At 45.6% G+C, this 13,875-nt stretch overlaps 1 pseudogene; it reads right to left on the bottom strand.

Moving 5' to 3' along the window:
- LOC120941072 overlaps positions 1-13,875 on the bottom strand; it is a 115,637-nt pseudogene that overhangs the window by 7,722 nt on the left and 94,040 nt on the right.

Raw genomic sequence — 13,875 nt, 5'->3', positions numbered from 1 at the left:
GAAAGCTAGGACCCAGGGGCGGAATTAGAGCCCATCGGGCTCTGAGCAAAATGTTGTGGGGACCCATGATTCGCACCCACTCCCCCCCTCCCTCGGTCCCCACCTTCGGTATTTTCACCCTTTCTCTCTCCTATCTATTGGACTGGGAGCGGTTCCCGGCCCTCTTTCTATCTTGACTTTCCAACCTTTCTTTCTTTCTCTCTCTGTCTTTAACTTGCGGGCCCGGACACAGGACTGGCCGTGTAAAATGGGTGAGCCTCGGTTGCATGGGTGTACGATCACTCACGCCTGCCATGATTGGCTCCCTTGGGGGCATCAGACAATGTTATGTCTGGCTCTGAGTTAGGATGGCGTGATATGCAACCCTGTATATGGATCTGTTTATGTATATTGCTACCTGTTTTCCCATTTATGTGATATTATATGTTGTTGGGGTCCGTGTGGACCGGTTTTTCCTCTGCTTTGAATAAAAAAAAAAGAAAAAAACAATCGTCTGTGTGGAAGTCCATCGGTCAAAAATCCACGCATGCTCAGAATCAAGTTGACGCATGCTCTGAAGTATTGAACTTAATTTTTCTCAGCACGTCGTATTGTTTTACGTCACCGCGTTTGGACATGGTCGGATTTTTGACCGATGGTGTGTAGGCAAGACTGATGAAAGTCAGCTTCATCGGATATCCGACGAAAAAAATTCATCGGATTAGATTCCATCAGATATCCGTGTACAGGGCTTTAGCCAAACTATGCTTTTGCCTACACAAAATTAGAGCCAAACTGCCTACAGTGTGACAGCAAAATTTACCTATCAAAAACACACTCTTAAGCCCCATACACACTATGGTCCGGATTCACAAAGCACTTGCGCCGACGTATCTCACGGGCGTGGCTTGACGCACGGCGTGAATGGCCGCTTAGAGAGTGAGCTCCGCTCTCCCCCGCAGCATGCACGAATAGCCATACATTGACCCCGATCGGACCCCGCTGAGATACCTGCTCGGTTCCCGCTTGGAGCCGGTTGTAGCACGGCTTGGACACCGCTCACACCTCCGCTGGTTCCCGCTGGAGACATATCCAGACGCAGCCCTGCACAGTCTGCACAGACTTACACCGACATACGGCTCGGACTCGGACTGCTCAGACCCCCGCTCAGATTCCCGCTGGGATATACTCAGACCTAACCAAACGCAGCCTGCTCAGCCTGCACGCCACACACAGATACACAGAGATTCCTCCCCCCTCCTCTTCTGTCCGTCTGTCTCTGTGCAGAGCATCGCTGTGATACAGCACAGTTCCAGCTGAGAGTTGAGAGCAAGACATATTCAGACCTACCCAGACCTACTCAGAACTCTCCATACTCTCCATACTTTTCCATACTTTTCCACAACTATAGTTATACCTTTACCTGTTATACTTTCACCTGTACCATGGTTAAAACTAATTTACCACCTCCACGTTTGCCTGGTACTCGCTCCTCATCAGTCCCTCGATCACAAAACATACGGATCTGTTCAGGTCCCGCACAGCTGTCCGCAATACAGACGGGTCTGTCACTGCAGGCTGCACAACCATTTCAGGTGCCATTTCAGGCAATACAGGCAGCTCAGACATCCCAGCCATCCTAGGCATTATCCCAGGCACCCCAGATTTCGCAGGGATCACGGCCAGACCAGACATATCCAAGATGGCGCCGGACGATCATGATCGTGAGGATGATGCGGGCTCGAATTCGGAAGTTGCACTGGAAGAAACGGTGAGGCACCGCTCCCCTTCTGACCATTTATTGACCTATGCTGATATGACTGTGTTTGTGGAAGATATTAAGCATACGTTTGCGTCTGCTATCACTGAACTCAAAGCTGATATGTTGGTACTGAATAAGATGGCTTACACTGCCGATTGTCTGGGTCAAAAAAGGGATACTGCAATCTCTCGATTGGAGTCGGTGTCAAATGCTCATACTGCACAACTAATTGCCGTAAACAGACACCTGGAAGATTTGGAGAATAGGGGGAGGAGGCATAACATTAGAGTAAGGGGGGTACCCGAATCAGTCATACCCGAGCAAATTGTCCCCACTCTGTCCTCCATTTTTAATAACCTATTGGAGAAACCAGCGGATACCCTGATTGATTTTGACCGAGCCCATCGGGCTCTACGCTCACGCCTGAACGAATCAGCTCCACCTAGGGATATTATCTGCTGTATTCAGAACTATAAACTTAAGGAGGACATATTGGCACATGCGCGTCAAAATGAGTCGATTTTCTTTAACGAGCAGAAGATCTCTTTATTTCAGGATCTATCACCTATTACCTTAGGCAATCGCAGAGCTTTGCGCCCTTTACTTGAAACACTTAGAGAGCACAACTTGATTTATAGATGGAAGTTTCCTTTTGCTCTCTCGGTCACTGTGGAGGGGGTCTCTCACATCCTCAAGACACCGGATGATCTACCGCCATTTTGTGCAGCTCTCCACTTACCATTGGTGGATCTACCAGACTGGTATAGGGAATTCAGGTTTCCCTTAGAACCCCCTACCCTATCTGCTTCACAACAATCTACCTCGACTAAACAAGCACTGAAGAAGGGGAAATATCCAAAGCATCAGGGTGTGGACCCCGAAAGACCTACCCAGGTGACCAGAAGCACGAGAGCAAGAGAAGGCACTTAACCAGAAGCTCGAGAGCAAGAGAAGACACTTGAGAAGATACTTAAGATGGTCCTCTCTTCTCCAAAGGAATAATTTTTCTCCCTTTTATTTTTTTTTTTATTTAATTATTTATTTATTTTTCTCTAGGGCTGTAGATTAATGAATTTTTCCAACAGTACCAACTTCTGTTTTTGTTGAACTACCCACTAGAAGTGGGGTTTTCCTTTATGCGGTGGAAATCTAGGTAGGCACCTAGAGGGTTTTTTTTTTTTTTTTTTCTTTTTTCTTTTTGCTTGCCCCATATTTTAGTTAGCCTATTTCTGGGCCCCAGGACAAGTGTAGCCCTCTGCGTGGACTATACTCACCCTATCATGCCTAGACAGACGGTTCACAATAGGTATATGGGATAGAGTTTGCTGAATGTTTAATTTAATTTTTTTTTTTTTTTTAGGGCGTTACTATTTGGGATTTTTGCACGATGGGATATATTTATGGGTCAGTGTTTTTTTTGGTTCGTTCTTATTCTCTATTAATATAATGTTTTTCGTTGGCTGCGGGGGGGAGTAGTTGCTTTTTTATTTTTTTTTTATTTTGACGTAATAAACAAAGTTTGTTCTCTGACCATTTCACATGTTTCTCCCACGTACCCGACACTGTGTCCACCCCGGGTGTTTCACGGGGCTAATCCCTCCCGTGTACCCCCTGGCTGGACACAATTTGAGGAAGCCCCTCTGCAGTGGCAGAGGAGTGCTCGTTCGGTTTAGTTGTATATATTAAGCCTGTTTATTCAGGAGACCCCTTTTTCTTTTTCTTTTTTTCTCTCTTTCCTTCCCTTCCTTTTTTATTGGTTAACTGACACTGTGCTAAAATGGCTTACTCCTCACTGGGTAAACACCCTACTTTGATCTCTCATAACTTAAGGGGCCTCAACATTCCGGAAAAGAGGATATCCCTTTTAAGAGAACTGAAAAAGGCCCAAACCGCTTTTGTGTTTATTCAGGAGACCCATTTCCAATCTTCCTCTGTACCTAGATTATTCGATAAACACTTCCCTGAGGTATACCATGCGCCAAACCCTAATTCCAAGTCCAAAGGCGTGTCTATCTTGTTGCATAAGTATGCAAATTTTAAAGTGACCCAACAACACATGGACCCCATGGGACGATTCCTCTTCCTCAATGGATGGTGGCATAACAGAGAGGTTACTTTGGCAAATGTTTATTTCCCTAACTCAGGCCATCTTACTTTTTGCCGCCACTTAATAGATGAATTAAAGGGCTTTGCCAATGGCTGTATTATTCTGGGTGGGGATTTTAATATCCCTTTGCTACCCCTACAAGATACTTCTAATGGTAGGTCTAGCATCTCATACTCTATCATACAAAAAATTAAATCACAGCTGAACTCCCTGGCCTTGGTGGATGCCTGGCGCTTGGTATATCCGACGGGTAGAGACTTTACGTATTATTCTGCGTTGCATAAAAAGCATTCCCGAATTGACTATGTGTTCATTTCGCAACGCGACTTACCTTTGCTCCAGGCAGCCAATATAGGCATTCAATCCTTATCAGTTCACTGCCCGGTATCGATTTCGCTCTCACAATCAGATAGGCCCCCTAGACCATGCAGCTGGCGGCTGAATCCTACTTTACTGACAGACCCCTCTACATGTCAACAAATTCGTGAGGCGCTCAAATTATACTTTCAACTAAATGTTACAGAGGAGATGTCTCCACTGACGATCTAGGAGGCCCATAAGTGCGTCCTACGTGGCGAACTTATGCGCCTGGGCTCATTTAAGAAAAGAGAAGCTGAAAAAGTTATTTCAACATTGGCGAAAAAAATTGCATCTTTGGAAAGCCAACATAAGCAGTCACATTTGGAGGTGCTTTTGTTGGAATTATCAAAGACGCGGGAAAAACTTAACTCCTTACTCAATCTTAAAGCAAAACGTATTCTCTACTTTAAGAAGGGCTTGCATTATGAACAGGGGGATAAATGTGGCAAATTTCTGGCAAAAGCCCTTAAAACAATTTCTCATGCGCATACTATTCTTTCAATTAAGACATCTAAGGGCGAACTGGTACAAAAAACGGACCAGATTGCGTCTCAATTCCATGCTTTTTACACTAAGCTCTATAACCTCCCTTTGCTACATAAACCCATGGAGCTTCAGGGAAGTAGAGAATCCGTTTTGCGAGATTATATTGCGGAGAGTGGTATGCCCACCTTATTTCCGGCTGAGAGTGAATCTTTGGAATCGCCGATCTCAGAAGAAGAACTTCTTGTAGCAATTAAGAATCTAAAACCGGGTAAGAGCCCTGGCCCGGATGGGTTTACGGGCCACTATTATAAAACTTTTACAGACATATTGAAAGTTCCCTTACTCCGGGCCCTTGAACACATACGAACCTCTTCTTCAGCTTCAAGCTCTTTCACGACGTCATATGTAACCCTGATTCCTAAACCAGCCAAAGACCCTACCGATTGTACAAGTTACAGGCCGATTTCACTGTTAAATTTGGATTTAAAAATACTGGCAAAGTTATTGGCATCTAGACTGACACCCTTTCGCTCAAAACTTATAGGCCCTGAACAGGTGGGATTCATGCCGGGGAGGGAAGCACGAGATAATGTTATAAAAGCTCTTAATTTGGTTACGCACATACTCGGGGAATCGAAGGCCTTCTCCTGTCAACTGATGCGGAGAAGGCCTTCGACCGCGTCGCCTGGGACTATCTGTTTGCCACCTGCAGACATATAGGGCTGGGACCGCATATGATGGCGTGGATAGCGGCCCTATATCACAAACCACGGGCACAGCTTAAAATTAATGGTACTCTTTTTTTTTTCTATCATTAGAACCCTTTATTCGCACAGTTAGTGTAAACTCCGAGGTACAAGGCTTTCAGATTGGCCAGCGCGACTTTAAAATAGCAGCATATGCGGATGATCTTTTATTTTTTCTAACACGACCCCAGGTTTCAATGCCTAACCTTTCCAAAGCCTTTAAAATGTTCAATTATATTTCTAATATGAAAATTAATCACTCTAAATCGGAAGCCCTTAACCTTACCTTGTCATCTGACTCCTTAGAGAGTGCACGCTCGTCCTGCTCGTTTAAGTGGGTAACGTCATCTATCACCTACTTAGGAATCAAACTTGCGGCCAACTTTGGGGATATTTATAATATTAATTTCCTCCCTTTGCCAAGTAAAATCAAAGCAGACCTAAAAGGTTGGACATCTAGACCCTTCTCCTGGTTTGGCAGAGCTGCTATACTGAAGATGGTAATTCTGCCTAGAATCCTTTATCACTTCCATACTTTGCCTATTCCACTTCCAGGTCTTTTCTTTAAACGGCTCTTGGCCATTGTACGCACTTTTATATGGAAGGGGCAAAAACCTTGGATAAAGCTTGACACGCTTACAAAACCTAAGGAAGAGGGGGGTATAGGCCTCCCTGATTTCAAACTTTACCATGCAGGGATACACGTATCCAGAATTTTGGATTGGAACTGTCACAGGGGGCAGAAGGATTGGGTCACATTAGAGGAAGCATCTTCCACCTTGCACCTTAGATTCCTACCTTGGATTCCTTGGGGGAAACTACCGCAGAGTATACAACAGCATCCGTTGGTGGGGTCCACGCTCAGAGCGTTCCATACGATGACGAATCATCATAAAATATCCTCATCTCCTGGCCCTGTTTACGCCTATCATACACAACCCGGATTTCCTGCCCGGGATGGACCTACACTTTTCTGCACCTACTGACAAATCAATGCCACTTTTAACGATACATTGTGTAAAGGCTAACACTCTAAAACCCTTTGATTCCCTAAAACGAGAGTTGAACCCTCAGGGTTCCCTTTCTTTCTGGACTTATCGCCAGCTGCATAACTACACACAAGTCTCCCAGACTAAAAAACATTTTTTTAGACCAATAACTCTCTTCGAACAAACTTGCCTAGCTGGAGCTTCGGTCTCTAGATGTACTTCCCTCATGTACTCTTGGCTGCAACTAGATAGGGGGGGGGGATAGCCTCTGGAATTCAAGCACAATGGGCAAGGGCACTAAAAATAAGCTTTACTGATAAGCAATGGAAACGTGCCTGCGTCTTTGCCCATAAGTGTTCGATTGGCACGAGACTGCAAGAAATGTCTTATAAGCTTTTAACACAATGGTATGCCACTCCGGATAAAATACAAAAATGGTATCCTCTGACATCGGATTCATGTTGGAGATGTGAGCAAGATCAGGGCACCATTTTTCATATCTGGTGGGAGTGCCCTCGTTTGAGACCCTTTTGGGACAAGGTGTGCGAACTGATCAAAGTCATCACGGATACTACAATCTCTCTCACCCCTGCATGTTGCTTACTCCATATTGCGGACTGCTCCATGCAGCATTATAAAAAATCATTGACCAGATATCTCCTGAATGCAGCGAAAGTCTTGATTCCCAGGCATTGGAAATCAAAGGATATTCCTTCCATCCCTGAATGGCTTAGTTCCATAGGGAACATTTACCAAATGGAAGAAACCGTAGCCATTGCCAGGGAATCGTCAGAAAAATTCAACCAGATATGGTCACCTTGGGTGGCTTTCAGGTGTTCTGGTCAGTACTCACAACTCGATATGGGATGAGATTGCTGTTCTGGCTTTGATCTGTTCTTATTTAACACTCTTTGGAATGTTGAGAGCGTAGATGGCCCGTTTGCACAGTGTCGTTCCACCCCCCCCCCCCTTTTTTTTCCTCTTCTTTTCTTCTTCTTCTTTTTTTTCCCTTCCTTTTTCCTTTCTCTTTCCTAGTGTTAGCCAGTATCGGGTAATATCCTAGGATGTGATGTTGTCCCTTTGCTTTCATTTGTTATAAGACATAAAAATTGTATTTTCAGATATATTATGATTATGTGTTATTGTGCGGTACTTAGGTACCTTGGCTGTACTTTGTATTCTGATTTCCTTCTTTATTAAAACTTTAATCAAGATACGCCGCGTAAGTGCAAATATGCGCCGTTGTATCTGTGCGCCGGACCCACAAACTAAGATACGCCTAAAAATAGGCTTCATCCCGCCGACGTAACTTGCCTACGCCGGCGTAGCGTGGGCGCATATTTAGGCTGGACGCATGGTGGCGCTCCTATTGATCAGCCATTCAAATATGCAAATGAGGAAAATACAACGATTCAAGAACGTACATGTGCCCGACGCAGGCTACGAGTGGTGCGCGTAAGTTGTATGTCCGGCGTAAAGTTAAGCCCCATAAAGGAGGTGTAACCCAGCAGCAGACATGCAAAGGTCTGCACCAAGGAATACAAGCCGGCGTATTTTACGTAGCTTACGCTGGATGTGAGTCTGGCTGGGCGTAGGATACGTTCATGGCGTAGGCAGTGATCCGGCGTATCTTAGGCAGTTGTTCCGACGTGGTTGTGAGCATGCGCAAGGGAATGTGTCCACGGCACGACACATGCGCAGTTCATTAAATGTACTTGTCTGGCACTCGGACCATCATTTGCATGGGGTCACGCCTCATTTGCATGGGTTTGCATGGGTCAAGCCCACTTCCACCTACGCCGGCCTGCGCCTTCGAAATCGATGCCACGCCGACGCAGCGTAGGAAGCAATAGCTTGCTGAATGCAGTGCTTGCCTCTCTGTGCTGCGTTGGCGTAGCGCACAGGGGGATGCGCTGTGGCGGCGTAATGTGTGCCTGCTGTCTGTGAATCCGGGCCTATCAGATTATCAGAAGGGAATTGTGTGATGACAGGCTATTGTCAGAAAATCTGATCGTTTGTACGCTCCATCTGAGAATTGTTGTCGGATTTTCCGCCAACAAATGTGAGATAGCATGCTTTAAAATTGTCTGCCAACATATGTGTGTTGTCAGATTATCCAATCGTGTGTACACAAGTCCTTAGGACAAGTACAACTCCAAAGTACAAACACGCATGCTCAGAAGCAATGCTCACCATAACACATTAGCAGAAGTTGCCCAAAGGGTGGCGCTAAAGAGCTGAAAAAACACGTCGTTTTGTGTTTGTTGGCCGACAATTCTTTGCCATTTGTATGCAATACAAGTTCCTGCCCACAAGTCCTACACTTTGTCCGCAGAAAATTCTATGGTGTGTATGACACATCGGACACTTTTGACACATTTTTGGGACCATTGTCATTTTCACAGCGAAAAGTGCTATAAAAATGCACTGTTTACTGTGAAAATGACAATGGCAGTGAAGTGGTTAACCACTAGGTGGCGCTAAGGGGTCATGTGTGCTCTAAGGGAGTGATTCTTACTGTACGGGGGTGTGGCTGTAGGCGTGACGTCACTGACTATATCAGGGAACAGGCGATCAGTGTCACTGCCACAGTGAAGAACGGGGAAGGTGTCTTTACACACACCTCTCCCCGCTCTTCAGCTCCTGTGACCGATCGCCGGACACTGGTGGTGATCGGGTCCGCGGGTCCTGCCGGCGCGGTCACGGAGCTTCGGACCCGGTCACGTGCTCGCGCCTGCGGCGCATGGGGCGACCCACGGTGGGGGCTCTTAAAGGCGACGTACCTGTACATGCCTGTGCCCAGCCGTGCCATTCTGCCGACGTATATAGTCAGTAGGGGGTCCTTAAGTAGTTAAAGAGAGTCTGAGATGACTTATATGACTTATATAGTGCAGAATGTGGTAATGATAAATATGGAATGCAGAGTGTATGGTGGTGAGTAGTATGTACAGGAGAGTAGTGCTGAATGTATGGCAGTGGGTAAAATGTACAGGAGAGGAGTGTGGAGTGTATGGTGGGAGGTAGTTAGTGGAGAGAGGAGGAAGAGGAGTGCAATACTACCTCCTGATAATCTGTCAGCCACAGCTTTACCACCTTGGTGGTGGGGCACTCCGAAGGATGTAAGGGGGCACTCTGGAGGAAGTAAAGGGGCACTAAGGGGGCACCCTGGAGGTTGTAAGGGGGCACTCTGGCTGTACTAACTTGGTCAGAGCCCCCTTACATCCTCCAGGGTGCCCCCTTACATCCTCTGGAGTGCCCCTTACATTCTCCTCCAGAGTGCCCCCTTAGTACTACTGTATTATTTTCCTGTTCTTCCAGTCTATATGCCTGCTCTCGTGGTTCTATCTTCAATGTTTTTATTTCTCCTTTTAGCTCTTGTATTATAGTTATATAGTATGATTATCTGCTTTTTTTTCCACTTCTTTCACTCTTGTGAGTAGATGACCCACGTCCTTATGGATTGTAGCTATCTCTGTTTTTAGAGAGCTCTCCAGATTTTCAGAGAATTCTCTAATGGTGCAAACATATTTTTCCATGTCCGATTTCGTTGGAAGTTGGTCTTTTCTCTGTTGCTCCTCGTCTCTCCTGCTTCCGTTTCTACGTCAATTTCAATTTGAGGGTCTATAAGTGTACTTATTTCTAATCCCGTTTTATTCTGGGCTTTTTTTTCCTTTTTCCCCCTTTGCTTCTGTTTGATGTCCCTTGGTATTCTGTTGCTTTTCTATAGCCTGGTTCTCACCACCTCCTCCTAATGTCACATATTTAAGTCATAGAACCCGGGCTTAAGCTTGAGCGGGGTGACTTTGCCACTGCTCCCCCCCCATCCAGATCTACCCCTCATGCCCTCTATCTTTGCGGTCTACAGGCAGACACACAAAAAAAAGGGGGGGCACCTCAAAGGAAACCGAGAGCCCTCCGGGATATATCTACATATACAACAATATAGTCCAGAGTTGTGTTGCGCCTCCCAAAAAAAATAAAAAATTAACCCTATTCCCCTTATGTAAAAAGTTCTAACAAAATATATAGATTTCATGTAACTGTTACAAGTTCCTTTGTTATATTACTCCACACAATTCGATCTGACAGTAGCTCAAAGTCTCAACGGTATGATATAGCTGTATTTATACCAATACGGTTAATTAAAAAAAAAAGGGGGGGGGGAATTACAGGCAAGGTAAGCAAACAAGTTCCAACCAGTCCTGGGCAGATGTACTAGGGGAGGTATATACTGCTCTCTCCATTTTCCTATCTCCCCTTACCTGACCCACTGGTCAAAATCCAGACTTAAATCCAATTGAGAATCCGTGGCAAGACTTGAAAATTGCTGTTCACAGAGCTTGGATTATTTTGCAAAGAAGAATGGTGGGCAAAAATGTTACTCTCTAGATGTGCAAAGCTGGTAGAGACATCTCCAAAAAGACTTGCAGCTTTAATTGCAGCAAAACGTGGTTCTACAAAGTATTGACTTGGGGGGCCGAAAACAAATGAACACCACACTTTTCACATATTTCTTTGTAAAAAAAAATTGAAAACCATTTACCATTTTGCTTCCACTTCACAATTATGTGCCACTTTGCGTTGGTGTATCACATAAAATTCCAATAAAATACATTTAAAGGGTCACTAAAGGATTTTTTTTTTAGCTAAATAGCTTCCTTTACCTTACTGCAGTCCTGGTTTCATGTCCTCATTGTTAGTTTTTGCTCTGATGTTGCTGTAATTCTGCTCTGTTCTTGACACTTCCTGGTTGTCTGTTTCCTGAGGACCACAGTACTGGGAGCTTCTAGTTTCGTTTTCCAAACCATCACTTCTCTATGGCTCTATACAGCACAGAGGCAGGATAACATGCAAAAACGAAACTGAAACTACAGGTACATTATATGATTGATTTTTATCTATTTTTAATAGTTTTTAAAAGGAATCAGTTAACTATTATGTCTCTATACCCTGTAAACAGTCATTTGAGCAAAAAAAAAAAATTCCTTTACAAATCCTTTAAGTTTTTGGTCTATGTACTGTGCAGGGGGTCTGCGTAATGTGCAGGGGGTCCATGTACTGTGCAGGGGCTCTGCGTTCTGTGCAGGGGGTCTGCGTACTGTGCAGGGGGTCTGCGTACTGTGCAGGGGGTCTGCGTAATGTGCAGGGGGTCTGTGTAATGTGCAGGGTGTCTGTGTATTGGGCAGGGGGTCTGTGTACTGGGCAGGGGGTGTGTGTAATATTCAGGGGGTCCGTGTACTGTGCAGGCGGTCCGTTTACTGTGCAGGCGGTCTGTGTACTGGGCAGGTGGTCCGTGTAATGTGCAGGGGGTCTGCGTAATGTGCAGGGGGTCCGCGTAATGTGCAGGGGGTCCGCGTACTGTGCAGGGCCTGTGTAATGTGCAGGGGGTCCGCGTAATTAGCAGGGGGTCTGCGTAATGTGCAGGGGGTCTGCGTACTGGGCAGGGGGTCCGCGTACTGTGCAGGGGTCCGTGTACTGTGCAGTGGATCCATGTACTATGCAGGGGGTCCGTGTACTGTGCAGTGGATCCATGTACTATGCAGGGGGTCCGTGTACTGTGCAGGGGTCTACATAATGTGCAGGGGGTCCGTGTACTGTGCAGGGGGTCCATGTACTATGCAGGGGTCTGCATAATGTGCAGGGGGTCCGTGTACTGTGCAGGGGGTCTATGTACTATGCAGGGGTCTGCGTAATGTGCAGGGGGTCTGTGTATTGTGCAGAGATCTGCATAATGTGCAGGGGTCTGTGTACTGGGTAGGGGTCTGTGTACTGGGCAAGGGTCTGCATAATGTGCAGGGGGTCCATGTACTGAGCAGGGGGCTGTGTAATGTTTTTATTTTCCTGAAACTTCCCTCTTAGGCCCCGTACACACGACCAAACATGTATGCTGAAACTGGTCCGCGGACCAGTTTCAGCATACATGTTCGGTCGTGTGTAGGCGCGAGCGGGCCGAATTCCAGCAAACATTTGCCCGCCGGGCCTTTTCCCAGCAGACAAATATTCCTGGACGTGTTTTAAAACCGTCCGCTGGAATCCTGCCCGCTCGGACATGTACGGTCGTCAGTACAGACCTACCGTACATGTCCGAGCGCCCGCCGTCCCTCGCATGCGTCGAATGACTTCGAGGCATGCGTGGAAGCCTTTAAATGGCAGGCCCGCCCACGTCGCCGCGTCATCGCCGCGTCATCATCGCGGAGACGACGTGGACACGCCCCGCGTAATGTTTACGCGCGGACTTCTGTACGATGGTTTGTACAACCATCGTACAGAAGCCCTCTGGCAGGCATGTACGGTGAAAACGGTCCGACGGACCGCTTTCATCGTACATGTTTGCTCGTTAGTACCCGGCCTTAAAGTTAAAGGAGTTGTGAAGGAAAAAAAAATGTGTTGCTGAAATGACTGTTTACAGGGTATAGAGACATAATAGTTAACTGATTCCTTTTAAAATTGATTAAAAATAGATACAAATCAATCATATAATGTACCTCTAGTTTTGTTTTTGCATCTTTATTTCGTTTTTGCATCTAGTTTCGTTGGTATCCTGCCTCTGTGCATGAACAGAGCCATAGAGCAGTGATGGTTTGGAAAATGAAACTAGAATCTCCCAGTTCTGTGGTCATCAGGAAACAGGAAACAGGAGTACTGTGGTCAACCAGGAAGTGTCCAGAACAGAGAAGAATTACAGCAACATCAGAGCAAAAACAAACAATGAGGACATGAAACCAGGACTGCAGTAAGTTAGTGACCCTTTAAGTTGCGTGTTATACGCCGATAAATACAGCACACTGTAACAAAAGTTATTTTACAATGTATTTATCAATGAAGTTGTCAGTAGAAACTGGGACCTGACAACCCATCCTGGATTTACAGTTTCACCAAGGAAATATCACTATTTTATATTATTTCAAGCTTACTTTTGATGTGATTCTTAAAATATTCTATCCACTGTTTTAGAGTTGAATCACCAAACAGATAGATGAACTTCCATTTCAAGCATGTGTCCAGTTCTTCCAGATTGTCATATTTCAGCATACTGCATGTCTTTGGATACCATACATCCTTCATGACATATCCACTAGGATATTCTAATTTCATTCCAAATGTGCACTTTTCTTTTACTTCAGTAACACCTACGGATAAAAAAAGACAAATGATATTTGTTAGTTTGCCTCAAAATATTTTGTAGCCCCCTGGTCCTAAACTGGGACTATCAAGAAAAGCCCGGAGCAAAATAAATAAAAATAAATAAGCGCAGGGCTGACATGACAGCGGAAACAGGGTACACTTAACATAAGATAGGGGTGGATTGTAAAGTGCCGAATCGGAGTATACGAGAGTGTGATAAAAGGGCTGGCCCCTCCCCATAAGTCACCACAGCGTGAGGGAAAGTTTCCGCCCACCCTCCCCTTGTTTCATGTTGTCTGTGTTGTTGGTGTTTTGTGGTGT

This window comes from Rana temporaria, chromosome 5 (genome assembly GCF_905171775.1).
Source record: "Rana temporaria chromosome 5, aRanTem1.1, whole genome shotgun sequence".
Taxonomy (NCBI): domain Eukaryota; kingdom Metazoa; phylum Chordata; class Amphibia; order Anura; family Ranidae; genus Rana; species Rana temporaria.
This window is presented reverse-complemented; position numbering and strand designations above follow the sequence as displayed.